Below are 25,207 nucleotides of genomic sequence, written 5' to 3' on the forward strand. Positions count from 1 at the left end.
AGATCTAGTTTTTATTTTTGAAAGGCTTTTTTTTTTTTTCCTTTTTTGATGCTCTCTCTCTCTGTCACCATCAGTAGAGTGCTGTGGTGTCACAGCCCACAGAAACCTCAAACTCTTGGGCTCAAGCGATCCTCCTGCCTCAGCTTCCTAAGTAGCTGGGACTACAGGCACCTGCCACTACGCCCAGCTAGTTTTTCTGTTCGAGTCTGGCTTTGCTCAGATGGGTCTCCAAATCCTGAACTCAAGCGATACCCCAGCCTCAGCCTCCCAAAGGGTTAGGATGACAGGCCTGAGCCACTGCGCACCGCCTTTTTTTTTCCTCAAAAAATTAGCTTTTGGTTTGACTGGTTTTCTTGATTGCCTTTCTGTTACCTGTTGATTGATTTCTGCTGTGATTTATTATTTCCTTCCTGGAGCTTATTTTGGATTTGGTCTACTCTTGTTTTTCTACTTACTTAGTTGAAATTTCTGATTTTAGAGCTTTCTCTTTTTAGTGTAGGCGTTTGATGCTGTTAGTCTCCCCTAAGTGTTATTTTCAGAATCTCACAAATTCTGATAGTTTATTTTTCATTTTAGTTATATTGAAAATTCACTGTTATTTCTTCTTTGATTTCTTTTTTGACCTGTGGGATTACAAAAATGCGTGTTATTCAGTTTTTATACATTTTTAAAATATTGTTCCATAATTCATTTCTAATTTAATTCTATTTTTGCCAGAAAATATATTTAATATGACTTGACTTGTCTTTAAATTTTTGAGCCTTGTTTTATGATTCAGAATATGTTTTTTTTTTTCTCATTGAGCTACTTTATTCTATGTTTTTTTTTATTTGTCAGGCAAAGTCCCAGAGTGTTTTATATTAATATAGCTTTTGTGTGTATCTAACAAAAAATAAAGTTTTATCTTTTTCTACTTGTCCCATTGTTACTTTATTCCATTTTTCTGCCTTCTTTAAGACTAGTTAATTTTTATAATTCTGTTTTACTTGTTCTCAAGACAGAAGAGCTGTCCTGTGTCATTCTGATCTGCTTGCAGTCAGGTGTACCCTGTGTTTCTGTGGCTTGTGGCTACCTCTTCTTCCAGCCATGTGACACCACTTCACACCACTTCCATACTTACAGCCGTTGCTGTCATAGAGTTTACCTTAAATATATTAAAATTTGTTTGTTTAAACAATTATTTTAAACAATTTAATGATATTTAAATAATTATACGGATTCATTGTATATTTGCCCCTATAATTATTCTTTATCGTGACCCTTTTTTCATGAAGTGCCAAATTTCTACAAACTGTTGGAGATGAATTCCTTCAGCTTTTGTATGTCTGAAAAAGTCTTTTTTTCTGTTATTCTTGAAATATATTTTCTATTACTATAACTCTTATCTGAAAGCTTACCCTTCTTTCAATAATTTTAAAGATGTTACTCTAGCGTCCTCCAACTTGCAAGACACGGGAAGGCTGCTGTGATCTTTATCTTTTTTTTCTTTTTTGCAACTTTTGGCTGGAGCTGGGTTTGAACCCACCACCTCTGGCATATGGGGCCGGTGCCCTACTCCTTTGAGCCACAGGGGCCACCCCTATCTTTCTTGTCCTATATGTAACTTCTTTTTATTCCTGGGCTTTTTGTAAAAATTTCTAGTTAATTGCTGGTGTTGAGGAGTTTGATTTAAGTATCATTTGATATGTTTTCTTCTTATTTATTGTGCCATGGCTGCATGGGGGGGTCTCAGATCTGTGGTATTTATCATTTATATTAAATTAGAAAGTTTCAGGCCATTCTATTTAAATTTCTATCTCTTTTAGCGTCTCTAATCACACAAACATTAGGCTCTTGAACACTGTGCCTCAGTTCCCTGATGCTCAGTGACTTTTGTTCTTTTTTTATCTCTCTGTTTTTCAACTTGATAATTTTTATCACTGTCTTTAAATTTGCTAACCTCGCCTTCTGCATGTCTAATCTCCTGTTAATTCATCCAGGGTATTTTATACCACAGATGTAGTTTCAGGTTTAGAAGTCTGTTTGGGGTCTTTCTAATAACTTACAAGTCTCTAACTTATTGAAGGTTATGCATTAGAGTTATAATAACTGATTTCATATCCTTGTCCACTAATCCTAATGTTCTATATAGCGTTTCCTGGTTTTCATTTTCTTTTCCTTATTGGACATATTTGCTTATTTCTCTCTCTGATAATGATTCATAGAATTCTAAACATTGTTACTTTCACCTTTTGGGGTGCTGGATATTTTATAATTCCTATCCATATTTGGAGGTTTTATTCTTGGTCACAGTTAAGTTCATGAAATTAGTCTGATCCTTTCATACATTGAATTTTAAGATTATTTAGGTGAGACCACAGCTGAGTTTACTTTAGGACTTACTTTTCCATATTACGAAGTCAAGATCCTTCTGAGCACTCTAACCAAAGCCCCAAGAAACACGAGCTGTTCCAATCTGGCTGGTGGGAAGAGACGATGTCCCTGGCTCTGTGAAGGCTGGAAATGATTTCCTTCAGCGTTGTCCATGCGATCCAGTACTTTTCCAGCTTTTTGATCTCATGGCACACTTGAACCTGCAGTTAAACTTCCATGGCACACTTGAATTACATTGATCAAAAAAAGTTTTAAAAGAATATACTTACTGTGCTTTGAACTTCTTTTGAAAATAATTTAATTAATGATCTTTAAAACTTTTCGTGGCACACCTGACTCCCTCTCACGGCCCACGGGCTGAGGATCATGGATGGAGCCCTCGCGTGCAGGTGGGATGCTCTGCTCTCGCGCACCCCCTAACTCCGGGCTGAGTGCTCCAGGCTAACTCTCCCTGGACTCCTCAGATTTCTTGAGTTCTACTTGGCATCTTTCTCTTTCTATTAAAATGTCCTCTAAACGGACATCGTGTAAGTGTCATGGGCAAGCGCCGTCCTTCAGAGCCTCTAGTCCCATGTCTTGAAAAATGTTTTATTATAATACTTTTTTTTTTTTTTTTTTTTAAGTAAGGCATGACAGTAAATCCACTCCTCGGGCATTCCATCATCTCCAGCTTTTGTGGTTTCAGGGGACTGGACAGCTGTTACTCTTTCTGCTAAACGTAGCCTGTCTGTAGCCTCCACCTGCTTTTAAGCATCTGCCACTTCGGGGTTTGCCTCTCTTGGACATGTGATTTCTTCTCAGATATCATGATTTTTAAACAGTACGCTGGTCCTTGAGTATGATCATCAAGCTACATATCAAAATCAGCTGGGAGAGGGAATGACCATTCTGATCAAGTTTACCTCGAATGGAGCTAAGCTGGTTTCAGGAGCGTCAGCCCTGTCCTGGGTCAACCACAGGCTTGTCTGTGCTGGAAGTTTTGACCAAAGCACTAAATAAATGTGTGCTTTCTCACTCTGTCTTTTTTTATTTGAGATACTCATTTTTCACACTGCCCATTATTTAATACAAGACTTCTACAGTAATTTGTCAGGTGACAGCCAGCTGAATGTTGGGAACTTAACACCCCCCCAATCTGTCATAACAGTTTGCATGGCTCCTAAAGTCGTGATGAGTTTTTGCTCCTCCAAGAGAATCTCTTTGTCCATTTTGTAATTTCTTCTGGCTGCTCTTACAGTAGATATAAAGACCCAGAAAGAGAAATAGCTACTGATTTTCAGTTGAAAAGAGCATTTCACACTCTGAAATTTAGTTTTTTTATACTCTTCTGATTCCTCATATCTCTGAAGTCATAAATATATATACACATGATGATTTTTTTAAACTATTTGATTTTTCTGGTTGTCATTTCAGGATGAGACTGTAGTCTTCTACATCCTACTTGGAAGCAGAATTATAGTTTTGCTATCTCATGTTAATAGATGCACTGGCCTACTGAATCTTTGTTATATTTAATTTAAATGTCTTCTACTTTATCCTCCTTTCTTTTTTTCTGTGATTTTTTGGCTGATATTTAGCAATTTATATTTGTCAACTTACCTTCTTGTTTGAAAATTTCTGCTTACCTTCTGTGAAAGCAATTATTTAAAAGACCTAACAAAAGATTGCAGCATAATCTGTGTTTCTTATAGTGTGAGGCTGTGTCTTCCTCCTGGGTGCTCATTAACTAAGTGTGACCACGCTCGTTTTCAATCGCTTCTTGGCCTTTTGGCTAAGATCAAGTGAAGACTCTTTCAATGTTCTATATTCTTGACAAACAGCTCCATTGTTGCCTTGTCTATATAGTAGAGGAAAGAAATGTAGTAAAAAGAAATGTGTTTTCCCAGTTAGTCATCCCCCAAGTGCATGCCCCCTCCCCCCAGTTACCCTACGTTCATTTCTTCTGAGACCACCTGCTATACCTCATTCTAGAATTACTTTTAGCTCTGCAGAATGTCTTTGATTATATGAGCCTTGGTACGATTTTCTCAGACAATGAAATTTTTGGATTAAATGTTTGTAAAATATACTTTCTCTTAGTAACACTTTCTCTTTTTATCTGCTGCCATCACTATTATAGATTCATTCCCTTTAAATACACACTTCTCCCCACATATATGTAACTTTTAAGGATTTGAAAAAGAAGAGAAGAGGTATATAGAGGCCTTATCTGCTGTGTTAACTTGATGTTGGAGAGACCATTATTATACAGTAAATATCCATTGTTTATGTCGGCGTCCACATATATTTGTATGTACTTAGGCCAAAATGCATTTATAGGCAACAGTATATAAACCATATATATAATCTTATACCAAATACATAGACGGACTCTCACTATATCTTGCTGTTACACAAGTAGATATTAAACACAAGTATATATGTATGAAGAAAAAAATCCACTTTGGTCATAGGAAGTAAAATCAAATTAAATGTTTGTTTCTAAAACCAAAAGTCAAATCTAATCATTTGACTTCTGAATATGATTTTGATTAAACAGCTGGTGTCTCTATCCCATGTAATACAACAAAGACAGTCATTTTTCTTAACTTTCAAAAATTATAAAACATGACATCATTGGAAGGCTCTCAATTATTTTTCAGTTGATTTTTGCTTTATTTATTAATATCAGCTATATAGTCTTAACATACGTTATGAAATGTTATAAAGAAATTATTTAATTTTTTAAATTGTATCAGTCCTCATACAATGTTTATTATACGTTAAATATGTTACTTTTATATAATTTCCGCACAATTTTTTATACATAGTTGTTTTCACACTACTTACACATTATTATGTCATTTTATTATCATTTGATAATGCTATGATATACTTAGCATTTTTAATGGCATCATGACATACTACTGAATATATATATACCATTATTTAGGACTTGGGCACTTATCTCCACAGTTTGTAATTATAGAAAAGTGAAATGACCCCATGAATTTGAGTCCTTTGTTCTGCACATCCTCCCTGTTTTTACTATGTGCCAAGTACTGCAATAATCAGTGGGTACTGTAGCAGAAGGGAAGTTGCCTTCCGTGCCCTGATGGAGTTTACAGTTTTTGAAGAGAGGCACAGAAGAGAGAAAATGAAAGTTCTAAGAATGAATAGGTGCCAGTTAGGATAACAGAAGAAGGAATGTGGAGAAGAAAAGAAACAGCTAAAAAAGCAGCTATAAAGTAGGAAACTTGAGGCAGGACTGAGCTCATATGAACTGAAAATAGAAAACAGTTATCACTGCATGAGAGCCTAAGAGCTGAGAGACAGCCAAGGACAGATGGACAGACAAGGTCAAAGTCATGGTCAGGAAAGTTGAGATAAGTTCTTTAAGATAAATTTTTTACAATTGAATTATTCAGAAAAGCAATGAGTGTTCTTTTTTCTCTTCTAACCATATATAGGAGAATAAATGTACTCATTTAAAATGCAAATGTGTTCTAAATATCAATTTATTTAATACCCATTTAATTCTCAATGATTAGTGACACTCCTTGTGTTGTACATAATAAAAAATAAAAAGAATTTGGAATCCACTTGCTTTGCTGCATTATGTTTAATTGATGTCTGTGGCAACCACACTGATTCTCTCCATTTAACAAACTAATACTCACATGACAGTCACTATAATAGCATTTTCTCAGGCCAACTGTTTCCATCACATAAACGCTAACTATTCAATCATTTTCCTCAGTAAATATATTTTTATCTTCCACAATATGGAAGGCATTATGTGAGGTGCCATAGTGAGCCCAAGGTGCTGTTTCCTTCCCTCATGTGGCCTGCAGTTGGTAGATGAGACGGCTAACAATAAAATTGGCACTCAGATAAAAGTACAGTTATACTCTTCCAAAGTGTCAAACCAGCAAGGAGGATTCAAAGTGGTAGAATTTTATATTGAACTGAGGAAAGCCCCTGCTTGTAACATACAGGGGCTCCTCTATGGATGCATAATGATGAGTTCATGCAGGAAGGACAGACAGGGTCACTGAAAGAGAGATGAGAGAACAGAATCACAGCAAGTGAGAAAGACCTAAGAAGGGCCAGAAGGTGTAAAATACAGGTGGCTGATGCAAAAGAGAACATGGTGACAGTGGAGGCAAAACAGAGGCACCCACCATCCAGATTTTATCCCAAGAGCAGTACCCGGTTGCCATATGTTTTAAGAGGGTGGTGGTAGATAATTGTGATATAATGAGGTAAGTAACATGAGTAAAAATGCATTTTGAAAAAAAAAAAACACACACACAAAGGCCTTTTGGTTATAGTGAGTGGTGACAGGAGCTCTGGGAAGTCAGTTTGGAAGATACTGCAGAAGCACAAGGGAGACATGAGGCCACCTAGGAGAGGGATGGTGGTGCCACGGAAGAGAAGACAGATTTGAGCAAGAAGAATGTAGTACAAAAAAAATCAACAAGATTTTTTAAGTGAAGCAAAGTTTGAAATATATACATAGACAATAGAGATGATGAGTGTGTGTGTGTGTGTGTGTGACACAGAGAAAGGGAGGAGAGGAGGAAGAGGAGACAGGGATAGATGGATAGATAGATAGATATCTCTACTATGATAGATAGGTGATTGATAGATGGTAGAGAGACATGAAGACAGATATATATCCTTTTCAAATCTCAGTGGTCATTTTGATGATCTCAAATCATTTGATGGCTTTTGTTACTTTTTATGCCACTTTTTAATTTTAAAAGCATTTTATACATTCATGTGATAAATATGACATCTAACGTACATGAGGTTATAAAGTCATTGGGATGATATTTATAACTTTTCTTTGTTTATATCATTTTTTATACCACATACCACATTTATGTGTTTACATTTGTTCAATCTTATTTTGTGCATATCCTGAGGGCTTAAATTGATTGTTTTCTTCAAAGAGAATTCATGTTCCTTCTTAGGAGAAGCAGTGGTCACTACCAAAATTAGATAAATTTAGTACCCCTCAGCATTCTTGGACTTAATATTTGCAATTTTGTTTATTCTTTTTTTTTTAATCATAGCTGTATACATTAATGCACTTATGGGGTACAATGTGCTAGTTTTATGTACAATTTGGTTAACATAGCCTTCACCCAACTTTCTTAATTACTGTGTTAAGATATTTATACTCTACACGTAATAGATTTGACGTATAGTCTTGCAAAATACACCATAGGTGTGGTCCCACCAATTACCCTCCCTTCACCCATCCTCCCTCCTCCTCTTCCCTCCCCTTCTTCTTCCCCTATTCATCTTGGGTTGTAGTTGTGTTATATCTTGATTGATTTTGTTTATTCTTCTTATAATATGTCTTCAATTTATAAACCAGTCCTTTTTTTCACATTGCTGGTATTGTTGGCCAGATTGGTAGCTGGATCGCAGGCCCATTGGAACTCACACAGCTTTGTCATCCTCTGTGCAGATACCAGGTAACAAAGTTTGGAGCAGAAGGTGATGAAAAGGTTCCATTTTTATTTATCCAATTTAAGACTTTCTTCTATTTCTGTATAAAAAGAACCTCAGTATAGCATCAGCATCCACTGGACATACTTTTAATTTATGAGTTAGTTTTGGGTTTTTTTTTTTGAGTCTCACTTTATTGCCCTCAGTAGAGTGTCATGGCATCACAGCTCACAGCAACCTCAAACTCTTGGCTTCAAGCAATTCTCTTGCTCAGCCTCCCAAGTAACTGGGACTACAGGTGCCCACAACAGTGCCAGACTATTTTTAGAGATGGGGTCTCACTCTTGTTCAGGCTGGTCTTGAATATGAGTTATTTTTTAAGCTATTGCAAGTGTTTACAAGAATTGATATTTAATGATTTTATTCATAAAAATAATTCAAAATCTAAAAATAAAATTTACTAATTTTCAATGGAATAATATGCATTCTATTTTGAAATTACTCTATTGGACTCTTTTATAAGTCTCAGATACATCATGAGATTTTATGACCTTATTTTTCTGTATTCTATCTGCTATTTTCCTATACTTGCTGTTTTACATTTTAATCCTGTGATATTTTATTACTGTATATAAATTATTCCCAACTACGATAAAATATACCACAAAAAGGAGATATATGCCTTATAAAATCTCTGAAATAGTGGTTGACAATCTGGCTATGAACCAAATCTCACCCCCTGTTTTCATAAATGAAAATTTATGGGTTCACATCTAAGCGCACCAATAATATATTCTGTATAAGAGCTTTCATGCTACAGCGGTGCAATCCAGGCTATACAGAGACTGTATAGCCAGCAAAGCTGCAGTGTTTACTACCTGGCCCTTTACAGTAAAATTTGACTATCCCTGGCTTAAAATGATAGTGTAAACTGTGATATACTGTTACCATTTCATCACCATTCAATTTTCTTATTGTATTTCCCAGAATGTTTCATTTTCAAAAACACCTAGAAAAGTAGAGACACCATTTTTGTAGACTGATTTTAATTTTTATTGACCATAGTTGAGAATGAATCTGTCTCTCTGCATCAATATGGCAAAGAGAAAATATTGACAGAAAAAGACATGCCACAATTTAGAAAATCAAAAGATGCTACCATCAGATAGCAGTGCTTGAAAATATAACAATGGTGGTGAATGTGATCATGTAAGTAAAATATCAGATAATTCTTCAGTATCCTAAATAATTTTTTTCAAGTTTAGGTATTTGTGAGTGGACAATGTGTATGTGAGTGAAAAAAAAAAAGAAAGAAAGAATAATGTTTTCGTCTGTTTAGTTATATAATAGGAAGAACATCGTATAATACTTTGTGACAAGATCCTCTCACCCATCCATTTGATTAAAACAAACAAACAACAATGACCAAAAGACTTCTGTATATTTTTCATCCTCTGTTAGGTTTGTGTACCAAAATTTATTTGACACTCTTCAGAAGTACAAATATAATGAAGGAAAAAGTGTTTAGGAGAAAGAAAAGTATTTAGGAGAAAATAAAATAGGTATTTTAAAAATCATTGGATATATCATTCAAATTGATGTTTATAAATAAAAAACAAAAGGCTTGTGCAAACAGAATGGTCACCTCCTAAGATAATCATGAACCACAGAGGTTTCAAAAATTATGCAAGCATTATACGTTGATGATATTTGTTTTTGTGTGTGTAAGTTTTATTTATTTATTTATTTAAAGTCATTTGTACATAGATCATAAATACGTTTATGCCATTATGGGATTCAATGTGTTGATTATTTGTACAAATTGGAGAGCTTAAATCCTACTAATCAGCATAGCCTTCACCTTGTTTACCCAATTCCAGTGTTAAGACATTTGTGTTCTACACATGATAAATCCAACTTGTACTTGCAATATTCTCCATAGGTGTGGTCCCCCTACTAACTCTCCCTCTATCAACCCACCCACCCCCTTTCCTTCCTCTCTCCCTCCCCTTCCCTCCTTCATCCTAGGCTATAGTTGTATTTCATTTTTCATATGCAAGTGTGAGTGATTATAAATTGGTTTCAAAGTAGTATTGAGTACATTGGATATATATTTTTTTCCATTCCTGAGGTACTTTACTAAGAAGAATATTAGTTGTATTTGTTTCATGAGCCTGGGACCTCTATTGTTTGATGCATGTACATTTAGGTTTGTTATATCTTTGTGTTGAATTCATCTCATTATATTATATAATGACTGTCTTTGTCTTTTTTATGTTTTACTTTTACTGATTTAAAGTCCATTCTATCTGATATAAGAGTAACTACTGTTCACTTTAGGTTTTCATTTGTGTGAAATATATTTTTTTCTGTCTTCTTTGAGTCTATGAGACTCTTTATGCATTAAATGGGTCTCTTGAAGGCAGCAGATTTTTGTGTTGTCATTTTTTTTATCCATTCCTCCAATCTATATATATTAAGTGGTACATTTAAACCATTTACATTCAAAGTTAATATTAATATGTGAGATATTATTTCAGTCATCATGTTGACTATTACCCAGTTGCTTTATAGTCTCTGTGTTACTGTTTTTAAAAACTTGTGAGTTTTTTCTTATTTTTGAATGTTTTTATACTGATGAGAACTGACCTTTTGTTTTGATATTTAGAGCTCCTTTAAGCATTTCTTATAGACTTGTCCCAAGAGTGACAAATTCCCTTAGTATTTGCTATGGATGAGTGGATAAAGAAAATGTGAAATGTATATATCTCATATATACGTATATATGTATGTGAGATACACACACACACCATGAAATACTACTTAGTCATAAAAAAAGAATAAAACAATGACTTTTGTGGCAACCTAGATAGAACTGAGGGCCATTATCCTAAGGGCAATAACTCAAGAATGGAGAATTAAATGCTGCATGTTCTCACTTATAGTGGGAGCTAAACCATGAACATAATGTATATCAGAGACTCAGAATGGGGAGGGTACCAGGAGGCTGAAGGATGAAAAATGACCTATTGGGTACAATATGCATTCTGCGAATGTTCCTCATACACTAAAAAAACAGACTTTACCACTATGTATCATCCATGTAACAAAAAACCACTTCCACCCCCTCCCAAAATCTATTGAAATAATAATTTAAAAACCCTATACATATGAACTTCCTCCTTAGTACCAGCTGGAAAATTAATCTCCTACACAAGAACATTTCCCCAGTCTCCTCCCTCTGCCTCACTCAAGCCAGCCTGGACCACTCTTACCTACTAAGCTGTCCCTCAGAGCCCCTTTGTTAGTGACAACTGCAAAAAAAAAAAAGAAAAGAAAAATTGTAAAGTATTTCATATTCCAGGTTATTAGAGTGAAAGAATTTAATATATATTATCAGTCTTAAGGAGGAGAGAGATAATGATTAGTTTGAAACATTAGAGTACACGCATTGGAGGCTAAAGTAAACATCAGAATAGAAACACGACATTGAAGGCCCACACTGAGGGAGGAAATGGGAATGAAGGAAAGGCAGCCAATCTTATAGAAGTCCAAGAAAGAAAATAAGAACGAAAACAAGGAGGAACCTGGTGTACAGATAGCAAAAGAACATAAAGAGGGAAAATATCTGGGTGTGATGTGTAGCAGATACTGCTATATGTTTACTCAATTTTTGGAGGGGGTCAATTGCTGAACATTGATTTTTATTCATTTTGTTTTGTTTTATAAATATCAAGGAGTTACAAATGTTGATGTCACTTTGGTTTCATTTCTAAGTTCAAGTTGTACTTGAGCCCTTCACCGAGTGGGCATGCTGAACACCCTCACCTTGTGCACATTAGGTGAGATCCCGCCAATTGCCCTCTCCTTCCATTTCCCCTTTCCCTCTTTTCTCCTCAACCTCACTAGAATGAATATACTTGTGTTTTCCTTTTGTGTGGATGTGTAGTTGTTTATATATTGGTTTCATATTAGTATAGAGTACATTGGATTGTTTTTCCAATTATAGTAACTGTTTTCCAGTTATTAATGTAGAATACATTAGATTGTTTTTCCATTCTTGTGATGCTTTACTAAGAACACTGTGCTTCAACTCCATCCAGGTAAATACAAAACATGTAAAGACTCCTTCATTTTTATGGCTAAATAGTACTCCATGATATACATATACCACAGTTTGCTAATCCATTCATGAATTGATGGGCAATTGGGTTGATTCCACATCATGACAATTGTGAATTGAACTGTGATAAAACATTCTAGTGCAATGTTCTGTGGCAAAATTATTTTTGTTCTTCTGGGTAGATACCTAGTAATGAGATTGTGAAAGCAAATTGAAGATTCACTTTTAGTTCTTTGAGAATTCTCCAAACGTCTTTCTATAGAGGTTGCATTACTTTGCAATCCCACCCGCAATGCAAAAGTGTTCCCTTCTCTCCACAAGTACACCATTATCTGTAGTTTTGGGATTTTGTGATGTGGCCTATTCTCACTGAGGTTGGGTGATATCTTAGAGTGGATTTGATTTGCATTTCTCTGATCACTAGGGATGATGAGCATTTTTTCATGTATTTGTTGGCCATTCATCTGTCATCTTCAGAGAAGTTTCTGTTCATGTCTCTTGCCCACTTATAAATGGGGTTGTTTGTTCTTTTCTTGTTAATTAATTTGAGTTCTCTGTAGATTCTAGTTATCAGGCCTTTGTCAGATTTTTAACACACAAAAATCTTCTCCCATTCTCAAGGATGTCTATTTGCTTTGGTTGTGGTGTCCTTAGCTGTATAGATGCTTTTAAGCTTGATCAAATCACATTGATTTATTTTTGGAGTTTCTTCAATTGCCAGAGGAATCTTTTCCCAAGCCAATATTTTCAAGCATTTTTCCCACACTCTTTTTTAGGATTATTATTATTTCATGTCTTAAATTTAAATTGTGTATACAGTGAGAGTCAATTTTGGCCAGTGGTGAGAAGTGTGGGTTCAATTTAGGTCTTGTATATGTGGCTAACCAGTACTCTCAACACCTTTATAGGGACACAGACATTCAGATTGTTTACTCAATATTCTTGATAAAAGAATTTGTAATTTTTCTCCTAAAAGTAATAATTTTTTGTCTACTGATGGTGATGGTTTCAGTGCTAACAAATTTAAGAAGAATAGATCTTGGCATAAGTTCATGTTTTATACAAAAAGATACAGCCTCCACTAGCATCTATTTTTTTTCTTCCCCCTGCCAGCACTGTCAGATTGCCTAATACAGAAATGATGCCTGCAGGTAAATCATGTGCTTTGCAGTTGTGAGGTTGGGAGGGGGAACTCCATGTGTCTTTCCTTCACAACTTGCTCTGAAGCAACACCAGCCCAGCATGGTGAGCTCAGATATTCTTTATAGGAAAAAACAATTAAACCATTCGGTGAAGGCACTCTAAACTGTTTTCCACCGTACGCAGTCCAATACAACCCAAATTGATAAAAATCAGTCATTTGTAGTGATTAAAACATATTAAACAAACTTTTTAAAATACATAAGTAATGGACTTAGATTAAAACCAAGCCAGTCAACCAACAGAGCAATAACAACAACAAAAATTTATCTATATGCTGATTAAAGGAAGTAAACTTAAAATTTATGGACCAAGAAAATGTTGAAAATCAATGTGTAATAAACTATATATACTAAGGGTTCTGGATACTTTCACTTACTCTTTTAGATCTGCCCTACCATTTTCCATTCTGTTCTGTGCCCTAGGAGGGTGACCTTCTGACTTTATTGACTTCATGACCAGCTGCTTCTGTTCTCTGACTTACTGTTGGGTTTTTCCAGTGGGACACACTGTTGGATGGGGAGTGTAGAGTGGACAGAGGGAGAGGTCGAGTATCTGGCACCTCACTGCTGAATTTCTGCATTTGGGCCACATCCTTCAATGGAAGACAATGATTCCTATCAGGAGGCTCCCTCATAAACCTCTCAGTCCCAATAAATGACCACTTTCCTTGTCTTTTAAGGTCCAAGGCATGAGACTCATCCTAAATAGATCAAAAAAGTAGATGAACTACAGGAGCAGGTGACTCAGACTCCCAGTGGCAGCTCCTTCTGATTCCTTACCTATGTTTCCTTCCACATGTGTAGCTGGAGAACGGTGCATTCTGCTTCACAGAGCAGGACAGTGCGCAGCTCTGGCTGGGGCCTGACTTTGCAGTCTGTGCTGGCAGTGATGGACGTTAAACTATCCCTGCTCAGTTGGAGACCAAAATACATGAGGAAAAGGAACCACACCACGAAGCAGAATTCACCTACTTCGATAGGAAAAAAAAAAAAAAAAATGTTTCTACGTTTGGATACCTGTTGATTCGTGGTAGTGATTAACAAGTTTCCCTGATAGTCAAGGACTTGAAAGGCACAAAATTGGAAAATTGGCAACAAGAAGAACTAAGGGAGAAATATCTGTATGGATTTTCTGGGATTAGCACAGAATGTGAACATATTCCATATTTCAAATAATTGCCCAGCAGAAGCCTCCACACTAGAGAAGGCTTTCAAAAATCAGATGACCTAGACACTCAGAATTTGTTTAAAAGGCCCAGGTTACAAAATGACCCTTTTGCCCAACAGGCATATCTTGTACTACTGATAATATGTGCATCCCCTGCAAGGCTGCTATCTCCTTGGAAGACTTCACTGAGGGGGACTAAGGTCCAGGCTCTCTTATGTGCTTGATGCCTGAGTTCTCTTCCCTATGGGCAGCTGGCCAGGGGCTTCCCTCACTTTCTCTATTGGGCTTTTTATAGCACGGGTCACAGCATGGAAGCTTGTTTCCATCAGGGAGAACAAGCAAGAAGGCAACATGGTGTGAAAAATACTGAATTCATGGTAATGTAAATATGGCCTTGAAAGTGACACCTTATCATTTTCCATATTCTATTTATTAAAAGTGACTCATGAGGTCTAGCTCACACTGCAGGCAAGGGTGGGTGGGCTGTAGGAATTTACCCTGGAGAGTGCCTATCTAAGGAAATACCAATACCACCTTCCTTTGTGATATTTTGGAGAAAGGGAGATAATACTAATTTTATTTTTCAGATCTGTGACCACAAATTCTGGAAACTCTTTTCGTTTAGACTGCATGGCTTCCACCAATGAACCCTTTCCATATTCCGCTTTTACTAGGCCAAAAGTTTTATAAAGGATGATTGGCCAGTTGTGAAAGACACACTCATTTACCAAACATCTATTACATTTAACATATTCATCTAAAAGAAAAATTTTTACTTCACAGAAACCACTTCATAAATGATAAAAGTAGTATTTTAAAGTATGACACTATAAAGCTCAAATTTGATCTGGATATTTTACATAGCACTGGAGTAAACACTTAGAAGTTTCTGAAAGAGTTAGCAGTAAGTCGATTAAGAAAAAATGGTATTGACCAAGTGTGAACAATCTGCAACCCAATGCTTTAAATAATCCAATTGTGTTAACTCTGAAGTCTTACAACCTCCTCAGGGGTAGAAACTATAATCATCCATATTTTAGAATAAGGAAATTGAAGCTAAGAATGATTAAGTCAGGTTCCATGATTTACGAAAAGAGATAAGCTGAGATTTGAATTATAATATTTGGGAACAATGAATGAAACTTGGAAACTATTCAATGTGGCAGTCAGTTAACTGCATCTTACAGGCTATCTTCTCTCTCTCCAATACTCATTCAATGAAAAGTTTCATTGTGCTTCATTAATTATTTTGTCATGCTCCAACTTGGTGTTATCTCTGTCAAACTCTAATCTGCTGGATTAATCAGATGGTTTATTTTTTTCAGGTGCTTATTAGCTACAAGTTATCCATTCTAGGTACTCACCGCTCTCCCACTGTGAGAAGAAATCGAGACAATTCATAAGCTTCTTTAGTTTTCCATGACTATTACAAACAACCACAGACTTGGAAGCTCAAACAACAGAAATGTATTTGCTCACAATTCTGTAAGCTATAAGTTCAGGATCAGGATGTTGGCAGCTTTATTTCTCTCAAGGCCTCTCTCCTTGTAAATGGCCATTCTTTCGCTGCATCTTCACAGGACCTTTTGAATATCTGTGTATTAATACATATTTTATGGACATTGATTATATTGGATTCATGCTCACCTCAATTTCCCCTTTAAAGGGCCCATCTCCAAATGCAGTCTCATTCAGAGTTACTGGGGGTGAGACTTCAGCATTTTTTTCTCAGGTTATTTCTAAATATAATGTTCTTTCAATAGTTAACCCTAAATTTTCAAGATACTGTCTAGACAGCATTGTTCAGTGGAAGAGTGTGAAATTGACAGAATTCCAAAAATTGGTTTGTTTTTCAGTTTTCTTAGATAATCTAGTAATATTTAGTACTTGTTCTTGGCTCAAAGTATTTTTTCCTTCTTTTCCTATTTTTCTTATATTTTCATGCATATACATATTTCCCAATTTGCAATGAGTAAAAAGGGACCATTATTTCATAATAAAGAGCTGAGTGGTACAAAAGAATAAGTTCTATTAGGATGATAAAGTTATAATTCCTAAATGTGTTTCACAGATCCTACAGTTTAAAGGAGATCCTCATTAACCATAAAATGAATCTAAAATGCTAGAAAGGGTTTCTGGGGAAAATGGTGAACCAGAAGCGGCTTTCCGACACACCACTCCTAAGAAAAGCGAGGGAAAGCACAAGCAGCAACTGCCAATCAGATTGCTCTATTCAGAAACAGAACTATAAAATCATAGAGACATCAAAAGATGTTCCAGGATATTAACAAAAAAGTTACCAAAGAACTGGGCAACATTAGGAACAAATAATAGAGCTTAAAGGATTAAAATAGTTATTTAGGGAGTTTCAAACACTTTTGAAAGTTTCAACAACAGATTAAACCATGGAGAAGAAATAATTTCAGAGCTTGCAGACAAGCTCTGCAGAGCAATCTCTCAGAGAGACCTGGGACTGTGGATAACATACAAACATGCAAATTATAGGTATCTCTGAAGGAGAAGAAGAGAGTCCCAAAAGCACTGACACTCTATTTGAAGATATTATAATTGGTAATTCTGCAAGCATTCTCAGAGATTCAGACATCCAGTTATTAGACAGACATCAAACTCCAGGAAGACACATTATACGTTGAAGTTCATCAAGACACCTTGCAATTATCTTGGCCAAAGTCTAGATGAAAGAGATAATTGCACAAGCAGCTAGATGTAAGTAACATCTGACCTATGAGGGAAAACCCACAAGGTCAACAGTGGATTTCTCAATGGAAACCTTGCAAGCCAGAAGAGAGTGGGCCACTATTTTAATCTTCTTAAACAGAACAACTGCTAGCCCAGAACTGTATATCCTGCAAAACTAAGTTTCACATTTGATGGAGAAATTATATCTTTTCCTGACAAACAAACTTTAAGGAAATTTTCTACCACTAGACCTGTCCTACAGGAAGTAGTCAGATCTGCAATTATACATGGAGCAGCACTATAGACTCCTACCAGTATAAAACTACCTGGCAACTAAAGGGGAAAGCTTAGATATCAGAATGGCCCAAGAGGTAAAATAAAGCAATAGCGTTCTACACTACAGGATGACTAAAACTACACCCCACTTATCAATTCCCTCAATAAATGGGAATGGCTTAAACTCCCCACTGAAAAGACATAGGCTGGCTGAATAGATTTTTAAAAATCCAAGTGTCTGCTATCTCCAATACATCTAATCCATAATGATTCATCCAGAGTCAGGATGAAGGGATAGAAAATAATATTCCATGCAAATGGAAACCAAAATAAACTTGGAGTCATAATTCTTATCACAGCATTGATTTCAAAGCAACAAAAGTAAAGAAAAATAAAGATGGTAATTATATATTGGTGAAGGAAACAAGTCAACAAGAAGACATATCAATCCTAAATATTTATGTACCAAACCTAGATGCTCCCAGATTTATAAGCCAAATCCTACTTAATCTAGACAAAATAATAAACAATAGCATCATAATAGCCGGGAGCTTCAACATTCTACTGACAGAACTGAATAGATCCTCCAAGCAAAAAATATACAAAGAAATAAAGGTACTCCTGGAATTGATAAATAAATACCACAACATCTCAGGTTACAAAATCGATGTACATAAATCAGTAGCTTTCATATATGCCAACAAATGTCACATAGAGAATCAAATAAAAAACACAATGCCATTCACAATAGCATCAAAGAAAATGAAATACCTAGCAATATGTTTAACAAAGGAAGTAAAATACCTCTATAGGGAGGATTATAAATCATTTTTTAATTCAAAAGCAATTGCAGAGTATATAAAAAGATGGAAAAACATAGCATGCTTATGGATCTCAGAATCAACATTGTTAAAATGTCTAGGCTAATCAAAATGATTTTGAGATTCAATACATTCTCATTAAAATACCAACATCATATTTCACAGATCTTGCAAAAACACTTCATATGAAATTGAAAAATAAATCAAATGCAGTCTTACAATTAGAACAAAACTAGAGGCATCACTTTACCAAACTTCTAGTTATGCTACAAGACCATGGTCATTAAAACAGCACAGTACTGACATAAAAGTGGATCAGAACAAAGAACTCAGATATTAAACCATCCTCATATCACCTCAACTTTGACAAAGCAGACAAAAACATATACTGGGACAAAGTATCCCTATTCAACGAATGGTGCCAGAAAAACTGGATAGCCACATGTAAAAGACTGAAACAGGACCCACATCTCTCCCCACTCACAAAAATTAATTCATGATGGATAACAGACATAAACCTAAGATATGAAACAATAAGAATTCTAGAAGAAAGTGTTGAACAATCTCTTATAGACATCACTCTAGGCAAAGATTTTATGAACGAGATCTCAAAAGCAATCACAACAACAAAAAAATAAATAAATGAAGCATATCAAATTAAAAAGTTTGAGCACAGCCAAGGACACACTCAAGGAAACAGACAACCTACGGAATGAGAGAACATATTTGCATACTACATCAGCCAACAAAGGGCTGATAACCAGAATCTACAAAGAACTAAGGAAATCAACACGAAGATTAAACAACCCCATTAAGAACTGGACAAAAGACATTAACAGAAACCTTTCTTTTTTTTTTTTATTGTTGGGGACTCATTGAGGGTACAAAAAAACAGGTTACACTGATTGCATTTACGTGAAGTCTCTCTTGCAATCATGTCTTGCCCCCCAAAGGCATGGCACACCCCAAGGCCCTACCCCCTCCTTCCTTCCCTCTCTCTGCTCTTCCTTTCCCCACCCCTCCCTCCTTCTTTCTCTCTCTGCTCTCCCCTTCCCCCACCCCCACCGTGACCTTAATTGTCATCAATTGTCCTCATATCAAAATTGAGTACATAGGATTCATGCTTTTCCATTCTTGTGATGCTTTACTAAGAGTAATGTCTTCCACTTCCATCCAGGTTAATACGAAGGATGTAAAGTCTCCATTTTTTTTAATGGCTGAGTAGTATTCCATGGTGTACATATACCACAGCTTGTTAATCCATTCCTGGGTTGGTGGGCATTTAGGCTGTTTCCACATTTTGGCAATTGTAAATTGAGCTACAATAAACAGTTTAGTGCAAGTGTCCTTATGATAAAAGGATTTTTTTCCTTCTGGGTAGATGCCCAGTAATGGGATTGCAGGATCGAATGGGAGGTCTAGCTTGAGTTCTTTGAGGGTTCTCCATACTTCCTTCCAAAAAGGTTGTACTAGTTTGCAGTCCCACCAGCAGTATAAATGTGTTCCCTTCTCTCTACATCCACGCCAGCATCTGCAGTTTTGAGATTCTGTGATGCAGGCCATTCTCAATGGGGTTAGATGGTATCTCAGGGTAGTTTTGATTTGCATTTCTCTAATAGATGGGGATGATAAACTTTTTTTATATGTTTGTTACCCATTTGTCTGTCTTCTTTAGAGAAGGTTCTATTCATGTCTCTTGCCCATTGATATATGGGATTGGTGGCTTTTTTCATGTGGATTAATTTGAGTTCTCTATAGATCCTAGTTATCAAGCTTTTGTCCGATTGAAAATATGCAAATATCCTTTCCCATTGTGTAGGTTGTCTCTTTGCTTTGGTTATTGTCTCCTTAGCTGTACAGAAGCTTTTCAGTTTAATGAAGTCCCATTTGTTTATTTTTGTTGTTGTTGCAATTGCCATGGCAGTCTTCTTCATGAAGTCTTTCCCCAGGCCAATATCTTCCAGTGTTTTTCCTATGCTTTCTTTGAGGATTTTTATTGTTTCATGCCTTAAGTTTAAGTCCCTTATCCATCTTGAATCAATTTTTGTGAGTGGGGGAAAGTGTGGGTCCAGTTTCAGTCTTTTACATGTGGATATCCAGTTCTCCCAACACCATTTATTGAATAGGGAGTCTTTCCCCCAAGGTATGTTCTTGTTTGGTTTATCAAAGATTAGGTGGTTGTAAGATGTTAGTTTCATTTCCTGGTTTTCTATTTGATTCTAAGTGTCTATGTCTCTGTTTTTGTGCCAGTACCATGCTGTCTTGAGCACTATGGCTTTGTAGTACAGACTAAAATCTGGTATGGTGATGTCCCCAGCTGTATTTTTATTACTAAGAACTACCTTAGCTATACAGGGTTTTTTCTGGTTCCATACAAAATGCAGAATCATTTTTTGTAAATCTTGAAAGTACAATGTTGGCATTTTAATAGGAATGGCATTGAATAGGTAGATTGCTTTGGGAAGTATAGATATTTTAAAAATGTTGATTCTTCCCATCCATGAGCATGGTATGTTCTTCCATTTGTTAATATCCTCTGCTATTTCCTTTCTGAGGATTTCATAATTTTCTTTATAGAGGTCCTTTACCTCCTTCGTTAGGTGTATTCCTAGGTATTTCATTTTCTTAGAAACTAGGGTGAAGGGATTTGTGTCCTTAATTATCTTCTCATCTTGACTTTTATTGGCATATACAAAAGCTACTGACTTGTGGACACTGATTTTATATCCTGAAACACTACTGTATTTTTCAATGACTTCTAGGAGTCTTGTGGTTGAGTTTTTGGGATCTCTAAGTATAAAATCATGTCATCAGCAAAGAGGGAGCATAACAACAATGAAGCTACCAAAACCTTTGGGATACTTTAAAAGCAGTTTTGAGAGGAAAATTTATCACTTTAGATGCCTACATTTGAAAAACAGAAAGAGAGCACATCAACAAACTCACAAGCCATCTTATGGAATTGGAAAAAGAAGAACAATCTAAGCCTAAACCCAGTAGAAGAAAAGAAATATCCAAAATCAAGTCAGAGATCAATGAAATTGAAAACAAAAGAATTATTCATAAAATTAATGAAACAAGGAGTTGGTTTTTTGAAAAAATAATTAAAATAGATAATCCTTTGGCCAGACTAATGAGAAATAGAAAAGTAAAATCTCTAATAACCTCAATCAGAAATGATAAAGGGGAAATAACAACTGATGCCATAGTTGATGATACAAGAGATCATCTCTGAATACTAACAGAGACTCTATATCCAGAAATTTGAAAATGTGAAGGAAATGGATCAATATTTGGAATCACACCCTCTCCCTAGACTCAGCCAGGAAGAAATAGAGCTCCTGAACACACCAATTTCAAGCACTGAGATTAAAGAAACCATAAAAAAGCTTCCAACCAAAAAATGCCCTGGTCAAGATGGCTTCACACTAGAATTCTATCAAACCTTCAAAGAAGAGCTTATTCCTGTACTGCAGAAATTATTCCAAAAGGATGAGGAAGAAAGAATTCTTCCCCAACACGTTCTATGAAGCAAACATAACCCTGATAACAAAACCAGGAAAGGACCCAAACAAAAAGGAGAACTTCAGACCAATTTCACTCATGAATATAGATGGAAAAATTCTCAACAAAATCCTAGCCAATAGATTATAGCTTATCATCAAAAAAGTCATACATCATTATCAAGCAGGTTTCATCCCAGGGATGCAAGGCTGGTTTAACATATGCAAGTCCATAAACATTATCCACCATATTAACAGAGGCAAAAATAAATATCATATGATCCTCTCAATAGATGCAGAAAAAGCATTTGATAAAATCCAGCATCCTTTTCTAATTAGAACACTGAAGAGTGTAGGCATAGGTGGCACATTTCTAAAACTGATTGAAGCTATCTATGACAAACCCACAGCTACTATTTTACTGAATGGAGTAAAACTGAAAGCTTTTCCTTTTAGAACTGGAACCAGAGACGGTTGTCTTCTGTCATCTTTACTATTCAACATAGTGCTGGAAGTTCTAGCCAATACAATTAGGCAAGACAAAGAAATAAAGGGAATCCACATGGGAGCAGAGGAGGTCAAATGCTTTTTTGTGCCCACTGCGATAATCATAGTAATTTTTCCTTCATTATGTTGATGTATGTTTAATGATTTGCACATATTGAACCATCCTTATATATCTGTCACAAATCCCACAAGTTCATGATGTATTATATTTTTCTTTTGCTGTTGGATTAGGTGAACTAGTACTTTGTTAAGTATTTTTATATCTATTTTCATAAGCCTTGTGGGCTGATCTGTAGGATAATTTTGATGAATATAGTAACTTTGGGTGGCAATTTTTTCTTTAGCACTTTGAATATCCCATCTTATTTTCTCTTAGCATGCTTGGTTCTGCTAAAAAGTTCACTGTTAGTCTAATGAGGGTTCCTTTATGGGCGACTACACACTTTTCTCTTGCTGTGTTCCCCATCTTCTTTTGCTTTGATGCCAGACACTTTGACTATACTATGCCATGAAGGCTTTTTTGCATAATATATGTATGGAGATTTGGAGGCCTCCTGTGTCTATGTTTTTAGATTGTCTATTAGGTTATGGAAATTTTCATCAATTTTTTTTTTTTTTTTTTTTTTTGTAGTGTTTGGCCAGGGCTGGGTTTGAACCTGCCACCTCCGGCATATGGGGCCGGCGCCCTACTCCTTGAGCCACAGGCGCCGCCCAATTTTCATCAAATATTTTTTAAAATAGGTTTTCTAGCCCTTTTGTATTGACTTTGCCCATGGGGACACTAAGAATTAAAATATTTGGTCACTTTTTGTTGTCCCAAATGTGACAAAAGCTTTGCCCCTTCTTTTTAATTTATTTGCTTTGTCTTTTTCTGACTCAATTATTTTAAAAGTCCTGTATTCAAGTTTCAACAGTTTTTCTTCTACTTGATCTATCTTGTTGCTGAAGAGTTTGAATTCTTTTCGTATGTTATTCAATGAACCCTTCAGTTCCAGAGTTTCCATTTGGGTATTTTTAAAGAATATTTATCTCTTTGGTAAATTTCTGATTCATATTGTTTTATAGTTTTCTCTGCATTATTGTGTTTTGAAGTTTTCTCTGTATTATCTTTAAGATTTCTCATTTGTTTTACAGTTTTGCAATTGTTTTGCAGTTTTCTCTGTATTATTTTTAAGAATTCTCTTGTATTTCATTGAGCTTTTTTAAAATCAATATTTCCAATTCTTTATCTGTTGTTTTGTGAATTTCTTTTTCATTGAAATCTGTTGCTGGATGATTCTTTTGTTCATTTGGGGGTGTCATATTTCCTTGCTTTCTCCTGTTTCCTGTGTCTTTATCTTAGTATCTGCTCACCTGGTATAATACTCACTTCTAATATTTTTTATTTGCTTTCATAGGTGAAGACTTATTCCTGAAAATCTATTTATGTTGTTTGTTGGCGGGCACATTGGCTTTGATTGGGGGATGTGGGGGGAACATGCAGTAATGTAATCTCTTTATGATATCTTCAGCTATAAAAAGCATGTGTGGTGTCTTTCCTCAGTGGTTTAGGGTATGGTTATTAGTCAAGTCTTTAATAGTGAGTTTTTCTGGGGACAAGGACACCAGGTTAGCCAGTCTTCAAACCCAACTGGTGGCAGGAATGGGCTGAGTGTGCCCATCTTAGCACTCTGGTGCAGCATATGCTATCCCAGGGTTTAGTGGTCAAGGCAGGCCAGTTATTAGGCCTTCAGGTGACTTGGTCAAATACCAGTAGTAGGAGCAATGGGTCAAGTGTTGTAAAAGTTCTTGGGTCTCTGGGAAGTTGGTGTACTGTGGACCGTGGCAATCAATAGTAGACCCCTGGGACTCAAGTGATCTGTGCTGACAGGTTAGGCAGGCCAGCCCACTGGCTTGCTGGGAGTACATGTGCTGGGCACCAGCTGCAGCAGAATTCGCAGGTTGGATCAGCCTCTTCTCCAACTCTTGGTGGAGCAGATTGGTCTGGGTGGTCCCTGGACAGTATGCTTGACTGCTAAAGGAATGGGACCAGAACAGCAGATTTGTCCTCAGTGTCCTGGTAGTACTTTCAGGTTCTGGCTATAAATTTTAGGGGTGGTACTGTCCTTAGGGTTAGGGTACTGGCATAATGTTCAGGTAGTAGCAGCTGCACTGTGGACCTGTCTACCACCAGAAAGGGTGGGGTCACTCAGTGGGAACAGTGCAAGCAGACAGCTGTGGGAGATGAAGTTTCTTCATGTCTCAATACCACATCATCTCATAGCAGCAGCAGTGGGGATTTTTACTAGAATTGAGTGTAAGTACCTGGTTTCCCTTCTCCTGCTTTGGCCTAGCAGCGACAGTGGCAGCATGAGCCTTAGGGCAGGGCACAGACCCTGGCAGCAGGGTTCCCAGAATGACACCAAACTGCAGCTTCTCAGGACTCATATGGATTACAGGATTCAGTGCAAGTTGTGCAAGTTCCTTCTCTGGAGAAACATCTATGTACAATCTCTAGGCAGCTCCCTTTGTTAGTCACAATTCCTGTGTGGGTCAAGGGGTTCTCCTGTAAATAAGCAAAATAATGGCCCATTGTGTGAGCGTGGTGTTCTGTGGGGGGTCTCTTCCTTTCCCTTTGCCCATGTCTGGGAGCTTCTCCCCTCCTTGGCCTTTAAAACTGGAAAACGTAGGGATAAGACCACTTCAGAAAATCTAGATGTGATGAACATCAAAGAATTCTCTTAACCTCTCTCCCGCATTACCTAAGATCTTGATTCAGATTTTACCCCTCCCTTCCCTTTGACAGTGTCATTTTCTCCTGTTACATCCATATTTGACCCAGTGGGGTGTAGGAGGTATAGAAGAGGGGAAATGACCACAGACATCTCCAGGATTGCATCATCATGGTCTGGTGATTCCTGAACAAAATTGTATGGTGCCACAGAGATTAAGACCTGCAATGAAATTGTATGGCGAATAAGGAAGGCTATAGCTCTCTCATGGCATGCAGCAACTTTATTTCTTCCACCAAAGCTTATATAGGCAATACTACACACAATTAATCAATAAACATATGACTTAAACCTTAGCCCCAGGCCTTTCACTGCCTGGCG

This window comes from Nycticebus coucang, chromosome 13, assembly GCF_027406575.1.
Source record: "Nycticebus coucang isolate mNycCou1 chromosome 13, mNycCou1.pri, whole genome shotgun sequence".
Classification (NCBI taxonomy): domain Eukaryota; kingdom Metazoa; phylum Chordata; class Mammalia; order Primates; family Lorisidae; genus Nycticebus; species Nycticebus coucang.